Here is a 27,180-nt window from a genome sequence, read left to right on the forward strand (position 1 = left end):
TTATAACAGATGAGCCTCATTCAGATCTCAATTTTGAAACTCCAAATATAAAAAATGTTTTGATATCTGGGATTTTGGTCATGCACATCTCTAATTACATCACAATGGATAAGCAGAATTAAAAACTGAGATCAGGAAGGAAAAGCTCTTACATTAACATTTGTAATAAGCTTTGGAATTCAAAGAGTCACAATTTGATCTCTGATTCTCTTTTGCTCCCGGGGGAGATTCACTATGGCAGTCCTTTACCTGGTACAGCTGAGTTCACGGCATGTGGGGAAGACAGAGTTAAGGCTCCATCCTTTCCTTGCCATGGCCACCCGCTTGCCTCCCTCTATAATATTATTTGTATTATGGGAATACCTATAGGCTGGAACCATTATTGTGCTACACACTGTATATGCACATAGTCCCGTACAGTTCCTACCACAATGAGATTTTAATCTACAAGACTGAGTAAAGGTGGGAAAGGAAACAGGCTCAGAGATTTCCCAAGGTCATGCTGTAGGTCAGTTGCAGAACCAGCAATAGAACCAAGATCTCCTGAGTTCTAGTCCAGTGCCCCATTTATTTTTCATGGTCCACATGCCACCTTTGATGTTTACCTCTCACTGCACTATGACTCAGAATGCAGGTAGCCCACCAAATGAGAGGGAAAAATCTTACTGCCCTCTCCCTTAGTCCATTGCCTAGGCATGCACCATGGGTCACAATTGGATCCTCAGTTATTAAGTTTGTTATGGTATGAGGGTTTCTCTTTAAAGACAGCAAAAGTGGGTGTCTTGGCCAAGCCTAAATGGTATATAAACTTAGAACCTATATAATGAGCTTGCTCTCTCCATGTTGTTTTTCATTAAGATATATGCCCTATATAATGAATTCTTTTTGTTTAAGGCTATTCTCTTGGAATGCTTCAGAATCACCTTCATTTGTCCAAACGGAACTCATGTTCTATACTCATGTTTTTAACTATTAATTGGAAGACAGGTGTTTTACTTTCTTACCAGAGGATAGTTGGTTATTTTAGGACTAATTAACACTGAGACATAGATAGACCAGAAAGTAGATACTAAAGTATAATTCTGAATCCGTTTCAGTCCTAGTTCATTTTGCAATATGGACAATACATGAAATTAAGTAATCATTATTACTTTGAACGTCTATAGTACTTTTAATCTGAGATTACATACTTTAGAATGATACATTAATTTATTGTCACAACATCCTTCTAAAGTAGGTAAATATCATTATTCTCATTTTAAACAATAGGCGAAGTTTTTAACCTATCATTTTCAAAAGTGTATACTAATGTTGGGTGCCCAGCATGAGACATCCAGGACCTGATTTGCTGAAATGTTGAACTCATCTACAACATCAGATGAAGATAATGGGAGCCATTTTAGCTTTGCAGCTATGAAAATCAGGGTCAAGATGCTCATCCAGAAATGCAGATACCTCAAATTAGTGGACACTTTTGAAAGTTTTAGGTCTTGTTCTATTGTTCACTCTAGTCAGATGATAGTAGGTACTGGAGAAAACAGTGTCCATCCTTCTTTGGCCTGAAGTATGGTCTGAGGGTGCCAAGACTAAAGCTAAAATGGCAGAAATTCCAAGGGATACTTGGAAGAGATTTGGAAGAACAACTGGATGAATGAAAATAATATCCTACAATTTAACTATTCAGAGATGTAAACATGAACCTGCCTGTTCCATGTATGTATAATCATATACAGCACATGCTAATTCCACATACAACACAGTCATGATACAGTAGAATGAGCAAATATAGAATAAAAGGGACAGAAATGGCCTACTAGATCAAATTTATTTCCCTATTATGGTACAACATAGTCACACATAGAGGACATATCAGATATTCATCTGAACCTTAACTTTATTTTAGCCAAAAGACAGAGAAAAAAATATGCACAATTGTAATCCTTTTTTTTTTTTAACATTGGAATAAATTATTTTATCAGGACTGTGGTGGCCATTTTATATCCTACAGAACAAAGCAAATATATTTCATGGGCAATGGATAGATTTTGTTGAAAAATATATATATGCCTTATTTAGGTGAGCTTTATCATTTTGTTTCTTTGACATTATGTAATGGAAAATTGCAGAACATAAATTAAACAAATGTACAGTAATAATGAAAGCCCTAAAACCAGAACTGCGTACTTCTGACTTTGTGGAGAACAGAACATAACTATCTTTAAACAATTATCTCACAGTAAGTTACCACAACGTACTGGATATTATTGTAACCTTACTTTCTGCCCTTCTCTGAAAAGCAGTATAATACTATATATTAAAAGACAAAGCTAAGATTTTTCATTTATCTTGGCTAGTCATTTTGCAGTGAAGAAAAAATCCAGACATAAAGGAAGAAGGAGCACACGAGAAAGATGAGAAACCAGCAAAGCACCTTCAGAAAATGTCAGTTTTGTCAACCCCAAAGAAAACATCTATACTGGATGTTTCTATGGAAACTAATGAAGAATGATCATGCAAAACTCTTTCAAGAGATTTTCCCCCATAGCAGGAACATCAACATCACTATATGTTGGCACATATAATAAATTATATTTTCTGCCCAAACTCTAAGCATAAGGATCTCTAAGCGTTGAGGCCTGATCCTACAGGCCTTACTTATTGACCTCAGTAGGACTATTCACATGGGTAAGAGGTCCAGGTCAGGTCCTTACTTGGAAATATATGCATCAACATTATTACTGAATACTACCACAGGATAGTTTCGGTTACCCACAGGTCCCTCTAAATGCTTTAGGCCAAATTCAGTTTTGTGTAACTCACTGGAGTTGCACTCACAAAGATCAATTTATTCCATAACAACATTATAATTAGGGCCCTACCAAATTCACAGCCATGAGAAATGAGTCATGGACCATGACATCTGGTCTTGTGTGTTTTTACTCTATACTACAGAGATTTCACAGGCAGGTGTGAAAGTAAGTTAGGCCACTTACCGGTATGGGCTGGAGGGGGGGGGGGCCCTCTGGCCCCCAGAAGGGGCAGGGCCTCAGGCAGAAGGGGCGGAGCTGGGGGTCAGCATCCGCCAACCAGCCCTTTCAGGCCGCCTGGTCCACACCACCCGGGGCTCCCGTGTTGATTTAAAGGGCCTGGGGCTCCGGACACATAGCAGTGGTGTCTGGAGCCCCGGGCCCTTTTAAATCGCTGCCCCAGGGCAACTGCTCCCTTTGCCCTACCTGTCGGAGGCTGCAGGGGAGGAGGGACAATGGGGCAGGGACATTAAAGCACTGCAGGGCCCTTTGCCGTGGCAGCGCTTTAACGTTGCTGTGCCCATCACCGACCGGGGGGGGGGCAAAAATGTTAAAGCGCTGCCATGGCAAAGGACCATCCTTAAAGCGCTGCTGCAGCAGTGCTTTAATGTCCTTGCTCCTCCCATCCCACCCCCCGTCGGCGGCCCTGCCGGTACGGACCCTACTGGCAGGGCTGCCTGGGCTGGATATGGGCTGGTCTGGGTTCTTACCGGTACAGAGTACCGGCCCGTACCGGCTCACTTTCACCCCTGTTCACAGGTGAGACCAGTGTTTCTCAAACTGGGGGTGCTGAACCAAAAGAGAGTTGCAGAGTGGTCAGAAGGTTATTTTAGGGGGGTCACGATATTGCCACCCTTACTTCTGTGCTGCCTTCAAAGCTGGGCAGCCAGAGAGCAGCAGCTGTTGGCCGGGCGCCCAGCTCTGAAGGCAGCACCCCATCAGTAGCAGTGCAGCGGTAAGGGTGGCAATACCATACCATGCCATCCTTTCTTCTGCGCTGCTGCTGGCGGCGGCTCTGCCTTCAGAGCTGGGTTCCTGGCCAGCAGCCACTGCTCTCCAGCTGCCCAGCTCTGAAGGCAGCACTGTCACCAACAGCAGCACAGAAGTAAGGGTAGCAGTACCACAAACACCCCTACAAAAACCTTGTGACCCCCCCCCAACTCCTTTTTGGGTCAGGACCATCTTAAAAGGGAAATAGCATCCTCCGAGGCCTTGACCCTCTAGCCAGGTCAGAGAAAAAATAGGGTTGCCAACCTTCTACCTGCACAAAACCGAACATCCTTGCCCCACCCCTCCTCTGAGCCCCTGCCCCGTTCCTTCTCCAAGGCTCCACCCCTGCTCACTCCATCTCCCCCTCCCTCTGTCGCTCGATCTCCCCACCCTCACTCACTCACTCATTTTCACTGGGCTGGTTCAAGGGGTTGGGGTACGGGAGGGGGTGAGGGCTCCAGCTGGTGGTGCAGGCTCTGGGGTGGGACCAGAAATAAGGAGTTTAGGGTGTATTGAGGGGTCTCCGGGCTGAGACAGTGGGTTGGGATGCGAGAGGGGGTGAGGGCTCTGGGTGGGGGTACAGGCTCTGGGGTGGGGCCAGGGATGAAGGATTTGGGGTGCAGGAGGGACCTCGGGGCTGGAGGTGGAGCCGAGGGGTTCAGATTATGGGGGGGGCTCTGGACTGAGGCACTGGTTTGGGGTGTGGGAGGGGGTACAGGTTCTGGGATGGGGGTGCAGGTTCCAAGGTGGGGTCAGAAATGAGGGGTTCAGGGTGCAGAAGGGGGCTCTGGGCTGGGGCAGGGGATTGGGGTGTGGGGGTGAGGGCTCTTGCTGGGGGTGCAGGCTCTGGTGTGGGATGGGGATGAGGGATTTAGGGTGCAGGAGGGGGCTCCAGGCTGGGGTTGAGGGGTTCAGAGGGTGGGAGAGGGATCAGGGCTGGGGCAGGGGGTTGGGGCGCAGGAGTGGGTCCGGGGTGCAGGCTCTAGGTGGTGCTTACCTCAAGCAGCTCCCGGAAGCAGCGGCATGTCCCCACTCTGGCTCCTACATGTAGGCACGGCCAGACAGGAGGCGCTGCCCCTGCCGCTCCCATTGGCCGCAGTTCCCAGCCAATGGGAGCTGCAGAGCCAGCACTTGGGGTGGGGTCTGCGTGTGGAGCCCCCTGGCTGTCCCTACCTGTAGGAACCAGAGAGGGGACCTGCCGCTGCTTCCAGGAGCCGCGCGGAGCCACAGCAGGCAGGGATTCTGCCTTAGCCCCGCTGCAACGTCAACCGGACTTTTAATAGCCCAGTTAGTGGTGCTGACCAGAGCCACCAGGGTCCCTTTTTGACCAGGAGTTCTGGTAAAAACTGGAGATCTGGCAACCCTAAGCACCAAACAGTCTCTCGCCTAATGTCCTAACTCAGGTAGACGGCAGACAAATGCAGGCCTCTTGGCCTAAAGTGGGGAGCTGCCACCCCAAGCATGGGCTTGATGGCAGGGGTACTTGGGCTCACCCTATTCCACTGGGTCCCAGTCCAGGCCCTAACTGTGGTGGAGGGCTCTGCCACTCGGTCAGCGGGGATCTCACCACAACACACTAACCAGTATTCTGTCCACAACACCGGGCTATTGTCTGGTGTCCCCAGGCTACTTCCTATGATCCCCTCACTGGGTACCTTCACGTCATGGGTATCCACCATCTCCCTGGGGTACACAGCAGCATTCCCAGCAGCTCCTTGGTGCCCTTGTTGGCTGGCAGCTCTGGCAATCCCTTTGGGTCAGGGGTGCTGGAACAATGTGTATAGAAGTGGTGCTGAGAGCCATTAAACCAAACTGTAAACCCTGTATACAATGGAAACCACTGCAATCCAAGTTCCAGCACCTATGCTTTGGGTCCTCGGTGCTGCAGAAATCCCTCTTGGGAACAAGCCCCAGCAGCAGGCTAGAGGCGTCTGCCTCCTTCAGCAGCTCCAACCCAACTGAGCTGCAGGGCCTGCCTTTTATACTTCCTGTTGCACCTGTTAGTTCCAGTTTAATCTTGCCAAATTATTAATGTAAATATAGTTAAAATAAGTTCTGTAAATCAAAGGCCATCTTGGTCTAGTGAAAGAACAAGGTAGCCTCCATTTTGTGTTGGGTTCTTGTTCCTCTATACCAAAAAAAGGGCGGGAAAATAGGAAGAACGGGAATCTGACCTAGCCCGGCAACAGCTTCCTATAAAGACAGATGAGGGGAGGAGCCAGGGGGCTCTTGAACTTTTGAGTTGTCAGAGGTTCAAGTGTCCAGCTCTCTCTCGTAGTGCGGTACAATCTTGGCACTGACTATTGACCTGCATTAGTTACTTATTAATTAAGTTGGGGTTGTTGGTTGTTTGTTATTTTGGGAAAGCAAACTTCCACACATGAACCTAGTCCGATTAGTTAGCTCAATCGTGCACCCAGGACGACGCAAAGCGGGTTAAGGTGGGAGTTAAGATAGGGATACGTACCTCTCTATTTCATCTGTCATCCACGGTCAGTGTTCATCGCTGGCTTCGGTCATCTGGATTCTGCAGCCTCTTCATCGCTGACGTCTGTAAAGGTAGAATAACATTTTGTATTATAGAGTGCATGTGTGTGTGCCTTTGTGTTATCCCGAATCTCCAGAATCATTAATCCATTCCCCTTTCCCTTCCTTCCTTTCCCCTTAGCAAATAAAGTGGTGGTGTTTATTTTATATTTGTGTGTGTGTGGAGTTCATTGGAGTCAGCTCTTATAGATGGGCTAAAAAGGGGGACTCATCGGAGGATAAATTGTAAGGCTCCCCGAGATCTTCTGATCAGATCAGCCTAGAGAAAAATAAATCCTTACACACGCATCTGCTTCCAGCAGGGCGGGCCTGGCTGCGCTCACCAGTGGTTGGGCGGTGATTCCTCCCCATCAGGCCCGAAGGGTGACCACGCCCTCTTACTACAGGGGCTTATGCTGACTTAAGATCACTTTTGTACACTCTTGTGCTTGGGCTGCTCTGGAAGCTGCAGAGGCCCCAGATCTAACTTAGCCCCAGGGGCCTGTGTAAGTTACAGCAGCCTCCTGGGTGTTCTTTGGGCTACAGAGCTTCCCAGAATCTCCACAGCACTGGGTGCCAAGGCCCCACTCAGGTTCATGCCCCAAGCCCCAACCCTGATATGCTTTCTATGCCAGACCTTGCAAGGGGATCCTTAGAGGGCAGCCTTATGGATATCTCCACAGTGCCTACACCAGGGGAATCCTCCCCATGCTGGAACCAGGGCGTTTAGGGCCCCTTTACAGTGCTTTGCTTTTTAAAGGTAAAAGGTAAGTGATGGGGAGGACCTCTCCCTCAGTCTGTCTCTCCTATCACACTCAGAACATGTTTAGTCAGCGTCCTGAATCTTCTTGTCACTTTTTACTTGTGGTAAAGGGGCAAGCCAGGAGAAGATGAGTGCTGAAATGTACTTGTTTGCACCACTGATCTAGCATACGGGCATAAAACTACCCACAGTCTCTAGCACCATTTTTCTAGCACAGTTCTAGCATGCCCTGCCCACACCAAACAGAGAGAAGTTCGGTCAACAAGCATGTTTAAACCAATGTTGTTGGCCCAATTCCAGCCATTCTGTCAACAAAACCTGGATAAGGTACCTTATGTAATACTATACATAAGGGACTCTATGTATGTTATCATCCAAGGCACCACAGACATTGCCATTTATTAAAAAACATTGCCATATAAAATAACTAAAGCAAATAACAAAGCAAAATAAAGTGTATTTTATTAACAGTAAAGAGGTTTCCTTTCTCCAAATGAAAGAAATTAAGGATAGTTTCCCTTAAAACTATCCTTAGTAACCCTTTGAAACATACTCTGATCAAAATTATAATATTGGCACTGTCTAGCTACTTAAGACATATGAATGCAGAACTATCCCAGAGGAAATTTTATTTAAGTAGAAATGTCATATTTATATTATGATCTTTATTATTTTATCATTTTGCTCAGTTTTTATTTATAACTAGGGGACTCTATGACTCAGGGGATAAGTAATGGTTTTCCAGGGCCTTTCACCTCCAGATTTACAGTTCTAATCAAGGCTAGATTGGCAATGTCTATAAATTGTTACCATCTGATGTCTGTTTGGTCACCTATGTTAATAGAGTTGGTGATTTCGGTCAGTTTTCTAGCAGATGGATGGATGTCTGTCTCACAGCTGGCACCTGTGAGCAAAGAGGTCAAGGATACATGAGCAGTGCCTGTCCCATAGATAGATGAGGCACTTTAATTTAAGGCTCTGTCAGGGGATTGAAGTCTGAACCAGGCAACACCACCCAGTGGTAGGAGTCGATGGTTGGGGTAGGGGAACCCAGGCCCTCCCTGTTCTACCGGGTTCTGACCCTGGACCATGTGAGTAATAGTTTAACTGTGCAGCCAGGTGGGTGGCTGCCCCCATGCCTGCTCCCTGGGCCATTTCCTACCCTGGCTTCAGATCCTCCACTGGCGCCACTGGACTGCATTTGGATTCCCCCTGGAGTCCTCTCTGTTCATGCTCTGGAGGGTTTTCCTCTATCAGTCACAGCCTGTCAGTCCTGGCCCCCAGGGGTGAAGGGCCTGTGGCTGCTGGGCAGTGGGACCTGGTCCCAACCATGTGGAGACCTGGCAGTTTCTCTGCAGAAGCTTGCAGCACACAACTGCTCCACTACCCTGAGCTGCTCCCTTTTGAGCTCAGCCTCCAATGTGAGCATGCCCAGCAGGGGTGACTGGACAGGGCCTTCTGGACCCAAAGCTGCTCATTAACCCATAGTTCACCAGTGTGGAGCTCATGCACCCCATCACAGGCTCTCAATATGATGCTTTTCATGGCATTCACATTTTTTAAAAGATTCTTCTTATTGCCTAATCTTTGTAGTTATTTGCCCTGCATGACAGGCATTGTCCAGGGTACCTACATGACTCAGTACGCTTTGTCTGAAAGTAAATGCTTGGCTTGATTTAATTGTAAGTGTAGTGTAGAAAGGTCCTTAGGTGGAACATGAGATCAAGGAGAATGGATTTGGTAACAGTGCTGGATTATTTTATGCTAGTACTACACTAGATGGCACTATCATTTAAGCAAAATGAACCAAACCATCTGAATTGCCCATTAAAACTTGATGCAGCAAATACTCCTTACAGGCCAGTGCGGGGTGGATGCCCCATCACACTCTCCTTCTATTCTTATAACTCTGTGGGTATATTTAACTCTGTGAAGTGTTTGGGGGTACAGTTTGTATGAAAGGCATTATACAAAATAAGAGTCTAATCTTGCTGCCCTTACCCATATGAGTAGGCCCCCACTGGCTAATAACTTCCCATTCAGTGGGTATATTCCAGACAACTGTTACAATAAGCTCTACATAAGCTTGTGAGAAAACTTTCCCAGTCTTTGCGACCTTGAGTTAGATGCCTGCAAACTAACTACCCCGCTTCTTATCTCTATTATTTCTGCTAGTGTGAGTGAAACTGCAGCCATCTGCTAGAAAGCTGACATTACATTTCTGCTTCAGCCTACTTCAGAGCATGTAAGCAGTTAGCATAGAAGTAGGTGAGAGTTCCCAAGATGGAGTCACTGTGGTTCACAGACCCAGAGCAAAAGAGCTTCATCGGCACTTGTGGCCTTCCACTCTCCCGAGTTACCTGGTAGCTATGCCTAGTGGACCCCAACAATCCCTCCTTTGAGAACACTCAACAAACCTTTGTCAGAGTTTTCTCATACTCTAAAGACAAAATGCGATTAAGCTCCATGCAATCAGGATTATCAATGAGAGGGTATAAGGGAACTTCTGGGGTATGGGAGGTACAAATCTTACGTATGAGCACTTTACAGCAAATGAGCAAAAGAACAAGAACAAAACATACCACAACACCTGTGAGCAAAATGCGAACAATGTTTCCCCCTATATCCCCTAGTTCTCCTAAACCAGGTATCCAACCCCAAAGGGAATCCAAAATAGTGGGTTCTCCTTCCTGGGCCTTCCACTGGTTAAAGGCCCGTTCAGCTGACAAGATGTGCTTGTTAATGTCCTGTGAAAACTCTGGGACATAGGTACAACACTCTTCTCCAATAAGGGCACATACAATTACAACAACCCAAATGCCCAGAAGATAAGAAGAATTGTTGACACTAAACAAGTCAAAAAATAACAAGACCAAATACATAGGCCAGGTCGGCCTTCTGTGAGAAAATAAAACCAATGCTCAGGGTTCTCGCGGGGAGTATGCTGTGACTGTTCAGAAAGATCACAACGCATTCCCAGCGACCCTTACTGTCTTTTGAATAACAGCTTAAGTCCCAAATCGTCGTTAGCAGTCTTCTCCGCAGACTGGACAGTCCACTGTTTAGGAGTGGGCACTGCTTTCAGTCGAGAGTGATGAATCCAGTTCTTGTGTCCTTCGACCTTTGCCGCTGTATGGGTGACAAGCAGGACTGTGTGGGGTCCCTTCCACTTCTCTTGGAGAGGCTCGTCCTTCCAGGTTCGCACGAGAACGGAGTCACCAGGCTGCAGGGAGTGGACCGGAGTATCCAGCAGAAGAGGTTGTGAATCTTTGGTATACCTGTGAAGAGAAGAAAGAACAGCAGACAGAGAGCACATGTACTGAGACAAGAAACCACACCCCATTTCCCATTCCCCTGCCAGAACAGGGGTACCATTCATAGGCCATGCTCTTCCAAACATAATCTCGAAGGGACTAAGCCCTATCCTACCCTTAGGGAGAGCACGAATGCGAAGTAACACAAGGGGCAAGGCATCAGGCCACTTAAGAGAGGCCTCCTGACAGACCTTTGAGAGATGTCGCTTGAGTGTCTGATTTGTGCGTTCCACTACTCCACTGACTTGTGGTCGCCAGGGTGTGTGGAGCTTCCAGGGGATTTGCAGAGCACTTGATATCTTTTGAACAATTTGAGATGTGAAGTGTGTTCCATTATCAGATTCCATCCACTGAGGAAGGCCGAAGCGAGGAATGATCTCCTTGACAAACTTAAGAGCCACTGTCTTGGCAGTGTTGTTGCGACATGGGAAGGCCTCAGGCCATCCGCTGAATCGATCCACTAAGACGAGAAGGTACCTGTACCCTTGGGTTCTGGGAAACTCAGTAAAGTCTATTTGCCACACTAATCCTGGGCCTGGGGTAGGTTCCAGGGTGGCTGGTGGCACTGCTACTCCTGGTCGAGGGTTATTCTTTTGGCAGATTAAACATTCAGCTTGTACCTTTGATGCTAGGGGTTTAAGTCCGGAGGTTAGAAAATATTTATTCATGAGCTGGGTAAGAGCCTCTCTGCCTGCGTGTGTGGTTTGATGCAGTTTCTGCAACACTGGTCGAAGCAAGCCCTTGGGCAGGAGGATTTTTCCCTCTGTGGAATAAAGCCATCCCTCTTTTTCCTGGAGACCGAGACTGTCAGCCAGGTTTCTGTCCTCTTGGGAGTACTGAGGGGCTGCAAGCTCACCCACTGATGGGATGAGGGCATGCATTTGGGCATTCTCCTCAGTTGCTGATTTCAGGGTAGCAGCTCGTTTAGCTTCCCTGTCTGCTCTGGCATTACCCTTGGTTACATCTTGATCTTCCCTTTGATGGGCTTTGCAATGCACCACTGCTACTGCTGAGGGGAGTTGTACTGCTTCTAACAGCCGGAGAATTTGAGACCCATGCTTGACCGGGGAGCCTTGGGCTGTTAGCATCCCCCTTTGCTTCCACAAACCAGCGTGAGCATGCAATACCCCAAAAGCATACTTTGAGTCAGTAAAGATATTAACCCGTTTGTCTTTTGCCAGCTCGAGTGCACGAGTCAGGGCCACTAGTTCAGCAAGCTGGGCAGATGTTCCTGCCGGTAAACTCTCAGCTTCCACGGTATCATGAAGAGACACAATAGCATAACCAGCCCTCCTTTGCCCATCTACAACGGCACTACTGCCATCCGTATACCATTCCAAGTCAGCATTTGGGAGTGGCTGATCTTTTATATCTGGGCGGCTAGAATACTGAACATCTATGATTTCTAAACAGTCATGTTCCTGCTTTTCTGTCTCTGGTAGCAGTGTAGCTGGATTAAGGGAGGGACAGGTCTGCAGGGTGACTTCAGGATTCTCTAACAGCTTCGCCTGGTACCGAGCAACCTGAGCCTGTGTGAGCCAAAGACCACCCTTAGTGTCCAGCAAGGCTCGGACCATATGGGGAACATACACTTGCACAGTTCCTCCCAGTGTCAGCTTTTCAGCTTCCCCAAGCACTAGAGCAGTAGCTGCGACCGCCCTCAAACAGGCTGGCCATCCCTTTGAAACTTGATCCAGTTGTTTAGAAAAGTATGCCACAGGACGTTTCCAGGCACCTAAATAGCTGGGTAAGCATTCCCAAAGCTACCCCTTTTCGTTCATGCACATACAGTTGGAACGGCTTAGATATATCGGGCAAACCCAGGGCTGGAGCTTCCATTAGCTTCCTTTTCAAGATTTTAAATGCCCTGTCCGCTTCTGGGGACCAGTGAAAGGGGTCATGATCCGCTCCCTTAACACATTCATACAGAGGTTTAGCCCACAGTCCAAACTCTGGAATCCATATTCTGCAAAAACCTGCCATGCCCAGGAATGCCCTAAGCCGTTTACGGTTGCTGGGGATGGGAACTTGGCAGATAGCCTCCTTCCTTTCGTTTGAGAGCTGTCTCTCTCCCTGCCTGATGTGAAATCCCAGATATTGAACCTCTGAAAGAGCAATTTGGGCTTTGCCTTGAGATACCCTGTATCCTCGCAGTCCAATAAAGTTTAGGAGACTCACAGTAGCTCTGAGATAAGGGATTAGACCCACAGCAGCAATTAACAAGTCATCTACATATTGCAGCAGGAGGGCTCTGTCTGAATTATCCCACTCCTCCAAGTCTCTGGCCAAAGCCTGTCCAAACAGAGTGGGGGAATTTTTAAATCCTTGAGCCAATACTGTCCAACAAAGCTGCTTTTTAACCCTTCGTTTGTCTTCCTTATGCCTTGCAGTATTTTGCAGATCTCACAGTTGCTTGGGCACATTCAGGCCCCCCTTTCTCTTGGTTGTCAGCCAAGTCTTGGCTGTGAACAATGTCCTTGGATGGCCTGCTAGCTGTATTTTCCTCTCAGTTAACTCATTCTGTTCTCTTTCCTTCTCCCTTTCTCGGCTTCTTCTAACTTCCAAAGGAACCTTCCACTCTTCACTCATACACCTCTTCTCCAACCATTAACACATACTCATTGCCATCATACACCTTTCCAGTAACATAACTTCTGTACAGAGCTTTGAAGCAACAAACCAGGACGAGCACACTCACTTCTGAGGATTCCACTCTGTACAACTTCTGGTGTCCAATAGCTTTCCCTTTAAACCTTAAATGCCTTCTCTGTCTTCATCCTTAGCCTTAGCTATAAACTGATTCCACTCCACTTCAGACAACAGGGTTCTCATAAGTATATTACAATCATCCCAGTCAGGCTTATGACTAGCTAGACATCCTTCAAAGATAGAAATGAACTTGCTTGGATTCGTTGAGAATTCTCCTGCCTCTGCCTTAAAAGCAGCTAGATGTACAGGGTTAAAAGGTACATGCGAGTAGACAGATACTATCTGAACTGGCCGTTCCTGAGTTCCTGGACGGGCTACCACACTCTCAGTAATCAACGGATACAATCCCACGGGGGGGGGGGGGGTACTCTCTGAAGCCTGTGGGGGTGGAGGAGCCGAAGGGGACACCGATTCTGGCATTACAACAGTGGGAGGGTTCTGGGGTTTAGCAGCCGTTACTACCGAGCCTGTCGGAGTCAAATGGCACTTGAGCAAAATATCAGTCCTATTTCTTAACACCATAAACGTATACGCATAGAGATGTTCATTCCATTTACCGGTTCTCTGACAAAACAAAAGCAATTGAAGGATCGTGTTGTAATTAAGTGATCCTTCCGGTGGCCACCTTTCTTGGCACTCTAGCTGGTACTGAGGCCAATCAACTGTACAGAACCTTTTCAATTTACTTTTAATCAACTGATCAGATCCAAACACCTTCCAGTTCACCAGAATGCATTCTAAAGGTGTACACTGTACCCTGCCGGCTGTACTCTGTCCCTGCCCCATACCAAGGGAGACTCTGGGCGTCCCCAGGTCACAACAGACAAGTCCCCACTGGACTGTTCCTACCTTATCCAAGGGTCTTGTTCTGCACCGTCACCGTCGCCCTATCAACGGGACCGGTTCCCCACCGTCGCCCGCAGCTGCTTCTCCACTGTCTGTGTGCGTTGCACCGTTGTGCCCTCCGGGGTCGAGCAAACCACGTCTCCGCCGAGGCCCCCGATGAAGTCACCGGTGCGCGCTGGGCGTCGGTCGTTGCTGTAATCCGTCGGCCACCAGGAGGGATCCGGGCAAGGCTAAATTTCAGCCTCGAGCCCACCCAGGGACGCCAAAACTGTTGCCTGCCCTGGGGGCTCGAGGGGACAACAATGGTCCGTCGCCCGGTGTGCTTGGCACCAGTAAAGACACCGAGGGGAGAAAGCAAGCCAAGTTTATTTCAGAGCTCTGAAATGGCACTAGGAGACCAGCATGTCTCAAATCAAGTGCCACAAATACAAACAAATTTTACCTTTTATACTCCAAACTGTTTACATACATCTCTTTGTCTGGCTGTCCCCCTTACCCCTCCCTTCCAGACAACTGTTACAATAAGCTCTACATAAGCTTGTGAGAAAACTTTCCCAGTCTTTGCGACCTTGAGTTAGATGCCTGCAAACTAACTACCCCGCTTCTTACCTCTATTATTTCTGCTAGTGTGAGTGAAACTGCAGCCATCTGCTAGAAAGCTGACATTACATTTCTGCTTCAGCCTACTTCAGAGCATGTAAGCAGTTAGCATAGAAGTAGGTGAGAGTTCCCAAGATGGAGTCACTGTGGTTCACAGACCCAGAGCAAAAGAGCTTCATCGGCACTTGTGGCCTTCCACTCTCCCGAGTTACCTGGTAGCTATGCCTAGTGGACCCCAACAAAGGTGTAGATTATACAACTACCCTAACATCCAAATTGTAGCCTCCTAGCCCAGCCTCCAGTCACACACTCAGCAAGCAGCTTCCCTGGACTAGCAGAGCTGACCATGTGGTGACTAGTCTCACCTAGGGGGCTGGAGGTGAACCCAGCCTGGCTGGGGAAATTTCTCAGCAAACGCTACCAATTGGGACTCATCCGTGGGGAAAGAAAACCCAGGTGAGGGATCAGCTGTCAGGTTCCTAGAGGTCAGTTCTCAAGGGAAACCCTGCTTGCAGGCCTGGGACTCACTAGCTCCCCACACAACCAGTCCTGCCCTTGCCCTGGCTGGCTCCAGCCTCTCCAAAATGGCTTCTCCCCTCTCCTGAACTCTCTGGGAGGGGCATCTCACTCCCTATTGGTTGCTGGGCAGACTCTGAGTTTGCCTTGGCTCCTCCTCCCTGAGCTGCCGGCAGACAGAGCTCCAGGAATCTATGTAATCTCCTTGGGGGTTACACAAATAAGTAGGATCAGGCCCTAAAATTGTGTCATACTGTATACAGAGTATACATTTGTATATTGATTTAATATATCTCATCTAAGGAACTTATCTGGCCCCCATTATTGTAGCACCTGAGTGTACCACAATTTTTTTAATGTATCTAGTCTACAGATAGGGAACTGAGGCAGTGGAGTGATTTGCCCAAGATCACACAGGGAGTCTATAGTACAGCAGACTTGAACTCAAGTCTCAGCCTAGTGCTTTAGCCACTGAACAATCCCTCCTTTCTTCAAAGATTTATGTTAGAACTATATACAAGCAGATAGAATGCACACTTGGTCTGTGTATGCATTCTATTTCAACAAAATGTAGAGCACTCAATTTACATATATAAAGTATTTTGCAAAATAACGACCTAATTCAAAGCCCACTGAAGTCAAATCTTGCTACTGACTTCAATGGCCTTTGGATCAGGTCCTAAATGCTGAAGATCTGAAACGAAGAGGTCTTCTTTAGATAAGTGTAAGAGGCTTTAATGCATTACAGATTCTCATTCCAGTGTATTAAAAAAATTCACTTAGGTATAATGAGCTAATTCTCACTCTTGACATAGATTTCAAAGACTGGTTAAATCACTCCAAGATGCAGAGAGAAGAATCATTCCAAGAGTAAATACATGAAGTACAAATCTTCCCAGAATATATTGCTTAAAATTTAACATGTATAGTGACCTGTCCATGACTAAAGCTGTGGCAGCCTGTGCATCTCAGGACATAAGAACATAAGAGCGGCCATACTGGATCAGACCAAAAGGTCCATCTAGCCCAGTATTCTGCCTTCTGACAGTGGCTAATGTCAGGTGCCCCAGAGGGAATGAACAGAACAGGTAATCATCAAATGATCCATTCCCTGTTGCCCATTCCCAGTTTCTGGCAAACAAAGGCTAGGGACACCATTCCTGCCCATCTTGGCTAATAGCTATTGATGGACCTATCCTCCATGAACTTATCTAGTTCTTTTTTTGAACCCTGTTATAGTCTTGGCCTTTACAACATTCTCTGGCAAAGAGTTCCACAGACTGACTGCGTTGTGTGAAAAAAATACTTCCTTTTGTTTGTTTTAAACCTGCTGCCTATTAATTTCATTTGGTGGGCCCTAGTTCTTGTGTTATGAGGAGTAAATAACACTTCCTTATTTACTTTCTCCACACCAGTCATGATTTTATATTCAATCATATCCCCCTTTAGTTGTCTCTTTTTCAAGCTGAAAAGTCCCAGTCTTATTAATCTCTCCTCATACGGAAGCCATTCCATACCCCTAATCATTTTTGTTGCCCTTTTCTGAACCTTTTCCAATTCCAATATATCTTTTTTGAGATGGGGCGACCACATCTGCATGCAGTATTCAAGATGTGGGCAAACCATGGACTTATATAGAGGCAATATGATATTTTCTATCTTATTATCTATACCTTTCTTAATGATTCCCAACATTCTGTTCACTTTTTTGATTACCACTGCACATTGAGAGTATATTTTCAGAGAACTTTCCACTATGACTCCAAGATCTCTTTCTTGAGTGGTAACAGCTAATGTAGACCCCGTCATTTTATTTGTATACTTGGGATTATGTTTTCCAATGTGCATTACTTTGCATTTATCAACATTGAATTTCATCTGCCATTTTGTTGCCCAGTCACCCAGTTTTGAGTGATCCTTTTGGAGCTCTTCGCAGTCTGCCTGGGACTTAACTATCTTGAGTAGTTTTGTATCATCTGCAAATTTTTCCATTTCACTGTTTACCCCTTTTTCCAGATCATTTATGAATATGTTGAATAGGATTGGTCCCAGTACAGACCCCTGGGGGACACCACAATTTGCCTCTCTCCATTCTGAAAACTGACCATTTATCCCTACCCTTTATTTCCTATCTTTTAATCAGTTACCAATCCATGAGAGGACCTTCCCTCTTATCCCATGACAGCTTACTTTGCTTAAGAGCCTTTGGTGAGGGACCTTGTCAAAAGCTTTCTGAAAATCTAAGTACACTATATCCACTGGATCGCCCTTGTCCACATGCTTGTTGACCCCCCTCAAAGAATTCTAGTAGATTGGTGAGGCATGATTTCCCTTTACAAAAACAATGTTGATTCTTCCCCAACGAATTATATTCATCTATGCGTCTGACAATTTTGTTCTTGACTATAGTTTCAACCAGTTTGCCCAGTACTAAAGTCAGGCTTTGTAATTGCCAGGATCACCTCTGGAGCAGCAGCGGGAGTCCCGGGCCTCCCCTGCCCAGCACCCGCGGCACCCCTGCGCCACCCTACCCCAAGATTTAGTCAGAGATATATAGTACAAGTCATGGACAGGTCATGGCCTGTGAATTTTTGTTTACTGCCCATGACTTGTCCATGACTTTTACTAAAAATATCCATGACTAAAATGTAGCCTTACCTATAATACATTAAAAGAGTTGGAGGTCTCATTGTAGTTCCTATTGGAGAGGTGTCCCAATTACAAAACTATCGCCACTATTGACATTAATTGGCATCCTCAACAGACAGATCAAGGAGAACATAAAGATTGAACAACACACTCACCTCTAGGTCAGGGTTGAGAAGTATTGCCAATCTCAAGCTTTCAAAAATCTTGACTCAAACCTGACAAATCATGAGATTTATTTGCCTTCTGGATTTTGAGTCCTTAGGATTCACATTTTCAGGTTTTTGTCTACAACCATGAGGTCCAGAAACTTTCAGTTTTCATTTAAAATAAAGTGAGTGCCACATAATCTCATGACTCCAATAGCTGGAGCTTTATACTAGTGGGGCAATGTGAGACAGCTCTTATTGTTATGCTGTAGTCTGAAGTCCTTTGGCCTGAATTCTCAGTTACACTAATGTTGCTTATACTAGTGCTTTGGCTCCTTTATACTGACAGTGTAAAGGTGTAAGTGAGAATCAGGCCCATATATCTCTAGGACTGGCCAAGCAACATCGTTCACAGATGAACGTTACTTGTTTTATAATTCATAGGGCGAGAGTCTGTGCTGCATAATTTAGGGAGCTCTGGAGACCTGTGTCCCTGGGCAGCACTTCCCAGAACTGCGGCAGCACTCTGTGCTGCAGCCCCATTCTTAACATACCCCCATCCACCTCCAGTCCCACCCCCAACATGTCCTCTGCTGAGGCTTGCAAAGGGGTCATCAGAAGGCAGCCTTGCATCTGTCTTCCAAAATGTGTGCACCAGAAGAATCCTTTTAGTTATGGAGCTTTTAGGGCCCTTTTATGCTGCTTCTGCCCTTTTAAACAGCATAAAGAGGCCAGAGATAAGAGTGAGGCTCTCTCCTTGAGCATTATGAACCAAATCCTGAAGTCTTTACTCATTCCTTATTCAGTCAAAACTCCCATTGATTTCAGGGAGAGTTTTGCCTGAGCAAGTATTTCTGGATTTGGCCTCTTCATGTTAGCACATGAAGCTAGATATAAAAAGCAATCACAGAGTTGAGTCCCAAAGAGCAGCAGCAGAAGAAAACATACTATTTGTCCTAACAAAAAGGACTTCCATTCCATGAGGATTTGATTTTCTGTCCAAGGCCAGAACTAAACTCATTACTCTTCTTTGCACTAGTCTGTGTATCATTCTGTCTACAGTCAAAGCCAAGACACAGCAAAAAAACAGGGAATAATAAAATACTCACATACAAAACTAGGTTGATCTGCTATGTTAATTTGGCAAAGCCACAGCATGTGCTTTCCATTAGCTTTGGAGTTTGGGATGAAATGTTTAGCATGTCCACATGTATGCTGTATACTCTAGATGGGGTGAAAAGCTCTGTCCAAAGTTTTAAGCTGTATTCATTTTTATTTGACACCTTCTATTACATGCCATTAATAGCCATCAGGATTTAGATCAAAGTTAACTCTCACTGATAGGAGCAGTGTTGCAGGTGGGGAGCAAAATGATGCCAACTAGAGGTTATTTCCAAGACCTATCTTGCTGGTACAGGCCAGAGATGAAGCTGCACCCATGCTATGAGTTGCACACTACTGCTCCTTTATAGGGTTCTGATCCAAAACTCATTGAAGTCAATGGAAAGAAATCCCACTGATTTCAATGGGCATTGGATCACATCCCAGTGGAGCAGTGTGCTACCTTTCCTATCATGTGCTGCAGGTATCAGCACACACTTCAGGTGACCGTACACCTCCTAAGCAGACTGCATTGCCTTGAAGCTGTGGTGTGCAGACCAGCCTGGTAGCCAGTCTCCCTCCCACTTGATGAATAGAACACTAATTTGAAATCCTGTCCAGATGCTGTGGACGGTGAGCTCCCTAAACCCCATTCTCTCACTAGTGTACTCACTTAGCACCTAATTCCTCCACATATTTCCTTTTGATCATGTATTCAGAAGTAAATTAATTAATACAGTGAGCGATGAATGTTGAAAGGGTCCTCAGCACAGCCTCTAAAATCACGTGCATGATTGAAAACATTTTTGCACAGCCATGGCAGTGTTTCGGCACCTGGGAAAATGTAAGCATGGGAAACGGGGGGTAATTATAGCAGCAGCTGCTGAAAACAGAAGCCAAAAGTTTAAGATAGCCCTTTATTTTTTGCTTTCAGAAACTAAAAAATTGTACGCCTGGGAAATAATGTAATTTTCCCAGTTTGAATGGAACATGAAACTCCAACCTTTAATAAATAACTGTACTAAAAATACATATATTTTTCTACTCAGCAAAATTCATACAATTAACACACCTCACTAGGTAATTTTACTGGTAGACTATAAACAGTTTAAGTGAAAATAACAGCTCTACATTCAAGGCTTTTGTAATTCTGTATCAAAGAAATCTAGAGAAGCACAGAGTGATTTATAAAACCCTGAGTATTTATATTAACCCTGAGTAAAGACCCGAGAAAAATTAAGTTCAAATCCATCTTTTAATTTATTAACCTGTTGGCCAACATCTTCCAGGACTTGTCTACATGGGGTAGGTTTACCAATTATACTGGTAAAATTATACAGGTATATTTAAATTGATATAGTTATACCAGTATAACTCCTGTAGGCACTCTTATTCAGAGTGATTCAGGGAGGGGTAGCTTAAACAGCTCCAAAGTAACATAAGATAAACCAACAATCATGGACTAAGAGCGTCAGCATGGGCAGTTATATATCTCAGTTTAAATTCAGATCTTAGCTTATAGTTGTATAACGTTCCCGTGCAGACAAACCCTTGATTGCAATATAAAGCGTATTTTTTAGGACAGTCATCCATAAGTCATTCTTTGCACATTGCAACTTTCATTAATTTCATTTCAAGCTTGGGGTGTACAATTAAATCAGTATAAGGCCCTTAAGAAGACAAGTATAAAACTTCCTTTCCTCATAGTGTAAACTCCAAATGGCTAATCATTTATGTGATATTATTTTTATCATTCTCACTCTCCCATCCCGCAACCATGGTAACATTTCATCATATAACAGAACACTGTAATAGTATCACAAATTCAGATGGCCAATACAATGCAAAGGAAAAAGTCTTGAATTCTTTGTTGACCCTTGGAGTTGCTAACAATTCACTTTAGTAATGTACAAAAAATAATAGATCAACCTCTTTCTATGAAAGAATGAGATACAGCCTTAATATTTGTAAGCTTCCCTTCCCTGAATCTGGAAAAAATAAAATCTGAGGACACTCTCACTTATATTTTTTCTGCTTAGAGGGCATGTGGCTAATTGTTCCAGTTTTGCCTGTAGTCCAATTTTAAGTGCCATAATTAACAAAATAACAAACAAAAGAAACAACTATTATTTGTGTAGTTCACCTAATAGTTTTGTTTATTTTCTCATTATACGATATATAATTATATTGTTTTCCTCTTATCTACTCTGATACTCAAACCAGACAAAATATTTTAATCTAAGATAAAAGGATACCGTTAACAATACATCCAACAGAAATTGCATAATAAGAGTTCCCGTGTTCTAGAGATATCCAAGTAGTAACTCAAGAACTCAGAAATTTCAAACCAAATTTGAGTGCACATATCATATAGTTTATTATTTAACCAGCAAATAGACTAAATAAATGACAGGCAAAACCAAAATACATGCCTTCCAAACTCTTCAAACACAGAAGGACATCATCTATCTACAATGGCACATGTGCTTCTGTAACAGATCTGTGGCCACAAAGGACTTCATTATTATATAACAAAACAGACCTCTGGTCCTTCTGCAAAAGAGCTTGATCTTGCAAGGTGCTGTGTGCCCTCAACTCAGTTGGCTGCATTCTGGTGGAAAAGGTTGGCCTTCTCTTTAGTGATATCAGCATTTACGATATCCCACTCTGTGATTCAGCGACCAAAGAGCACATACCAAGAGGAGGTATAGATTAGAGCAAGACTGAGAGTCAGGTGACTTTCAGGGTAATTTTTGCTGGCAGCCCTGTGAAAAACATAATGAAAGCAACGTAATTGATAGTCTATGGAAAGATCCTGAGTGTGTCTCCAAACAGAAATTAAATTAAGTGCAGTAGAGTACACGTGGATGAGATGATCAAAATCATGTATCCTTGATTATTTCTTTTTCTACTACAAGCTTTTTTTTTGAAAGGCAGCTGCTATAACAATTTTTGGGACTTTCATTGCTAATCACATTATGACCATACAGTTACTGAGATGACTACAGAAAAGTCACAGGATGCATCAACTCTATCCCAATATTAAATCCCATCCCTGTACAGGAGCGCTATACAGGTGAAACACAGGTGGGGTACAGGTTTGGTTCTAAGTGATTTGGAACACAAATTGGATTTTAATTTATTAAGCATGTAAGTACTTAATTCCTAGCCCCAAACTTCTTATTAGCGTATTAAAACCATGAATGCAGCTAGGTATAGGCCACAGATGCATTCCATTTTCTTTGTGATTAATTTTGTACTGATTTTTATAAAGAAATAGTCCATAAAAAGATGATATTACATAAACATAGCACATCAGTGTGGGAGTGTCAACAGGGTGACTGGCCCCTTTAAGAGGGAGTGAGGTTCAGTGCACCTGACTGATTACCCACTGCCCACTAGGGCTTAAGGGAAGGTACCTGGGCCTTATGAAGGGGGAAGCAGATGCAGCTGGTTGGCAGATGCCTACAAACACTGCAGGGTCTAGGAAGGCTCCTATGGGGCACTGAGTCAGCAGGGGGAAGGCACCAGCAGGGAAGGCCTGTGGAGAAGGCCAAATTCCAGGCAAGAGGTGTTGGAAGAGCAGGAAGACAGACCCTCAGGGAAGAAGGGCTGTATCCAGATTGGAACTGGAGCAGAAGAGTCACTAGTGTTAAAACTCTGACCCTCAAGTGGGGAGCTGGGCCAATCTGAAATTGGGATGAAGACTTTGTAAATCTGAGTTGGTTTTTTTTCAAGATTTTGTGCAGGGATAAATAAACTGGATCCCAGAAGGGGTAATATTTTGAATATCTGGCCTGGGTGAATTTCTGGAGGGGCCAAGCCTCAACAGAGCCATCCTTGGCCAGCAGCTGGTGCTACAGGGCAGGCATGCCCTTTGACAGGGGTTACAATAATAAAAGAAGAGAAGATATACATAAAGAAGGGACTAGAGGGGGAGGGGGTTAAGTGAAATGGAGGTCTGGCATTCTTCTAACAGTCTCAAAGGTTTTTAGTTTTTTTTTTTATCGAAACATACCTAGAAACAGGATCCAAACTTCATATAACTGATCTCTAGCGTGAGAAGCTATTCTTTCATTGGCTGCTGACTCAGACAGGTCTGAATGCCACTGCACTACTCTGGGCATAAGCCTACTCCTTTATCTTTGTAAAATGAACTTGGTGATCATTGCAGCCCTCAAGAACCAAAGTTTTTGTGGAGGAGTTAAATCCAGTTTACCAGGTAAGTATCCTAGGATATAATTTTCAGCAGAGGTTTGGCTGCTGACGTCAAGTGCAATTTTAACTCTGTCTCTCTCTTTTTCACAGCTGCCTGATCATTGGACAGTTCCATAGCATATGCATGGGTCCCATTTTCTGTAGAACAGTACCAACAAACCGAGGAAAAGGCCTTCATCTTGTGCAACCTTTACGACATCCAGTATATTTTGAATAAAATCTCTTGTTGTATGTAGCATAGCCAGAGAGCCACAGAAGCGTTTGTAACATTGTGCAATATGCTCTGCCATGCGAATACTTTTAAGGGCTTTGATAAATCCCCTTCCCATGCTTTCACAAAGTACTCTAGTCTAACTGAGTTTTTCTTTATTAATAAGCATACATAGCGGCCTGAGGTCTGGGGAGTTTATGAAGCATTTATCAAGTTCTCAGTAGTTTGAGGCCTCTGACAATCCTAGTAAGTCTGGGACAAATGGATATGTTAGTAAATGTCTTAGTTGTAGGTAATGCCATTCTGCTGAGGGTGGCAGGTTGGAGCACTGCTTTAGCATAAAAGGGACAAAGCTCTCATCACTGACTAATTAGGAGACCCATATGATGTCCTTGCTCAGCAAATTCTTCAAAATTATAGTTTTTCCCCCCAATGTGGAAGTCCGGGTTGCCCCACGTAGGCACCTCTGCAGGAAGGAGAGGATGAAGCTGGTACCTCGTAGCTAGAACAGTCCACACCCTTTGTGCAGTCACCACTGTAAGCACCTTATTGTTCTCTATTGAACAACAAGAAGAGCCAAGCAGAGCCCACTGTGGTAGGCATTGTCCAAACACAGACAAAACCCACAGTGGGAATCCGGTGTTTAGTACACAGTCAACTTTCACCCAGGTGGGGAGGTAGTAGCATGCTGGAAACAGTTTGACAACTGTGTCATGATAAAAGCACAACAGTAATTTTGTAGGTCTGGGAACTTAAATCCCTCCCTTGTCCATAGGGAGGTGTGTGTTTTGTTTTGTTTGTGTAAGCAGGGAAATGGTCCCGCTATTGTGGGGAACTTTCCTGGCTTCTGCACTACCCCAGTGAAGTGGGCTAGCGAAAGGATCTGAGTCCTTGCTCCCACTTCCTTTACCCAGAGGCCTCCCTGCCCTTGAGGACTCCCCTTCCACTCTCCTGTCTGGCAGAGTCCTCGTAACCCCAACAAGGCTGGGTCCAGGATTCCTGGGGGGCTCGACCCCCAACCCTGCTGTGGTCACCCAGGACAGGGGCTAAGGTGTCCCCACTCCGGGGTACTCTCTCTGCACTGGGCACCTCCCTGACCCACTTGTTGACGTCACTAGGCCTCACCCTAGGTAACTCGGGAGGGTGGAAGGCCACTAAGTGTCAATGAAGCCTTCCTGCACTAGGCCTAAGTGAACCAAACTCTATCCTTCCATGTTTAAACTCTAATCAACCTCAAAAGCCAGGTGCAATTGGAATATGTAAGCAACCAGTTATCTGTGTGCAACCTCCTGCTCAAGCGGTAATAATGAGGCCTGCACGTTTCTGGCTGAAGGGAAAAAGGACAAGATAACGGTTTAAAGAAGTTACTAACAAGCTAGGCTTATAGCTGCCAAGAATGACTTAACTGCTTAAATGTAATCGTTATTTGCTTAGTAACTATTACCAGGGACGGGAGGGGTAGAGGAAGGAATGGGTGGGGAGAAAGGGAGGGCTAGAGGGGAAAGGGGGGGGGGGTGAGGCTTAACTGCAAAATGTATGCAAAACAGAAGAAAAACTGTTCCTGTTAGTGTGCTTGATCTGAGATGTGCCTGTCTCCTAGCACCGCTTTGGGATCCCAAATAAACTTTGGTTGCTTCACCCCCTGGTGTGTTTATTGGCACGAAGCACACCGGGCAACGAACCCCGCTGTTGCTTTGCCTCGGGCACTCTGTGCTGGCAACACACTGATCATTTCATACAATTTAAAGCAAATACAAGTTGTTTAATTAACAATTAATTTTAAAAAAGAATAAGGAAAAATGGGAGAGGTTAAAGGAAAACACATCACCCCACTCTGTGGCAGGGAACATCACAAACAGTGTCTCTGGAATGTCAGGGCAGTTCGCAGTCTGTTCCTTGTAGGTCCCAGGCTCCTTCTCAGGCCCTGGCTGTGCTGCAGAGACGCTGTGGGTCGGACACTTGCTCTGGCGGTGGCCACACGCTCTCAGGCTCTAGGTGGCAGGATCCTTTTTTCCAGCATCGCCCCTGCCCGATCGGGGTTATGATCCCCCTCCAAGTCTGGCCTGCAGAGCCTCTTGGCTGAGGCATCTCCCTGCGCTGGGCCTGCTGCCCAGGGTCCCCCTCACTCTCCTCAGCTGCTCACCGCACCCAGCTCCGGACTGCTCCAGCCCCAGCTCCAGCTCCACTTGGCTTCAGCACGGCTGCTGCTGTCTGCCTTCAGCTCCCTGGGCTGCTTCTCTGGCCCCTCTGGCTCCGGTTGCTACAGCTCTGCTCCCAGGACAGGTCTGCTCTGCAGGCTACTTCTGTGACTCTGCTCCCAGCTCTGACCTGCTTCCTGGCTGCTTGTCTGGCCCCTCTGGCTCTGGTTGCTGCAGCTCTCCTCCCAGAGCAGGTCTGCTCTCTCTGGGCTGTGCTCTGGCTTTGGAGCTTCAGCTCTACTTCCAGCAGTTTAGCTCAGGCCCCTGCTCTCTCCTTAGCTCGGCCCCACTCTGTCTGACCCAGGCAATTCCAGTTCACACGGGACCCCCCGGCCTCCTGATTCTCTGATTAGCCTGCCCGCCCTGTCAATCAGGCTGATCTGGAGCATTGGCCTCTCCCCATTGTTCCTGGGGACTGTCAGTCTCAGGCTCCTGATTTGCCATCGACCCTTCCCCTTTTAGTGCTGGGAGCTAGCCAACCAAAACACCCCCACTGAATGTTAGTAAGGGGCAACAGTCACCTTACATTTGCTTTCAAATAATAGTGGTGGCTGTTGACCAGGGCTACCTGGGAAGGCTCCGGTATGGAGGAATATATAGAGGTCAGCTACCTAGCCAGAACATAGAGAAGCTTAGGCAGAATATTCATTTAGTGTTAACCCTTCCCTTAACTCCCCTAGTGGGGTACCTCACATTCAGCCACTGAAGAGAACTGAATTACATGTCACAAAACCTAATAAAGGCTAAACTAGGAGCAGAAGAGAATCCAGAAAAGAAAGTTATCACAGTCACTGGATAGTTTCATATCTGCAAGTAGGGCAGAATTTGATAACGCAGAACTAATACTCAAGACATTCAGAGAACTCTCTGCAGTTTTTACTGAATTTTCTCTGTCCTGTGCTGATTGCAGCAAACAGCCAACCCTTTCTCCCGCCTTCCCAGTCTCTTGACTTCAGCTTCGCTCCACACTTGCCCATCTTCTGCCCTCCCCTTCACCCCCCTTCCCTTTTCTTTCCATGTAGGTTATCCCATCCTACCTAAACTCACCCCCATAAATAAAATCCTGGCATTAATGGCATGATTTCATCATATTGTTCACTCTGCTTGTATTTCTACTCCTGTGATGTCTTGTCTATTTAGATTATAAACTCTTCAGGGCAGGGATAGTTTACTACTCTGTTTGTAAAGTGTCTAGCACACTGGGGCCCCTTTCTTGGCTGTCCTTTTAGGCTCTACTGTCTGTAATAAACATCATTAATAATAAAGTTTTCTGCAGGCTAGTTAAAAAGACTTTCTGCTTCTTGCGGTTTTTGAAATAGATGCTTGTCCTCACCAATCCGGACATGGAACCAAGCTGGAAACATAATGAAATATTTGAGCCCTTGTTGCTTGGCAAGTTCCCTAGCCCCACTAAAGGCTCTCTCTTCTACCACATCTTTTGCTAAACATGACAAATTCTCATTGCATAGTGTCCCCCCAACAGTGTTTTAAATCATGAGCTAGCTGCATTATTTCTGCTTTTAGAGTGACTCAGAAACTTGACAATTAATGCATGAGGTTTGGTATTTGGGGCTTGTATAAGAGCC

The 27,180-nt window shown here is 45.6% G+C and overlaps 1 long non-coding RNA gene across 1 annotated transcript in view; it reads left to right on the top strand.

Annotated features, from left to right (window-relative positions):
* The first annotated feature begins 6,054 nt into the window (after window positions 1–6,054).
* LOC135975932 (uncharacterized) overlaps window positions 6,055–27,180 on the top strand; it is a 76,110-nt gene continuing 54,984 nt past the window's right edge. The window contains exon 1 of the long non-coding RNA XR_010593147.1: window positions 6,055–6,356. This is a non-coding gene — a long non-coding RNA (uncharacterized LOC135975932). The remainder of the gene's footprint in view (window positions 6,357–27,180) is intronic.

Source organism: Chrysemys picta, chromosome 1 (genome assembly GCF_011386835.1).
Source record: "Chrysemys picta bellii isolate R12L10 chromosome 1, ASM1138683v2, whole genome shotgun sequence".
NCBI lineage: Eukaryota > Metazoa > Chordata > Testudines > Emydidae > Chrysemys > Chrysemys picta.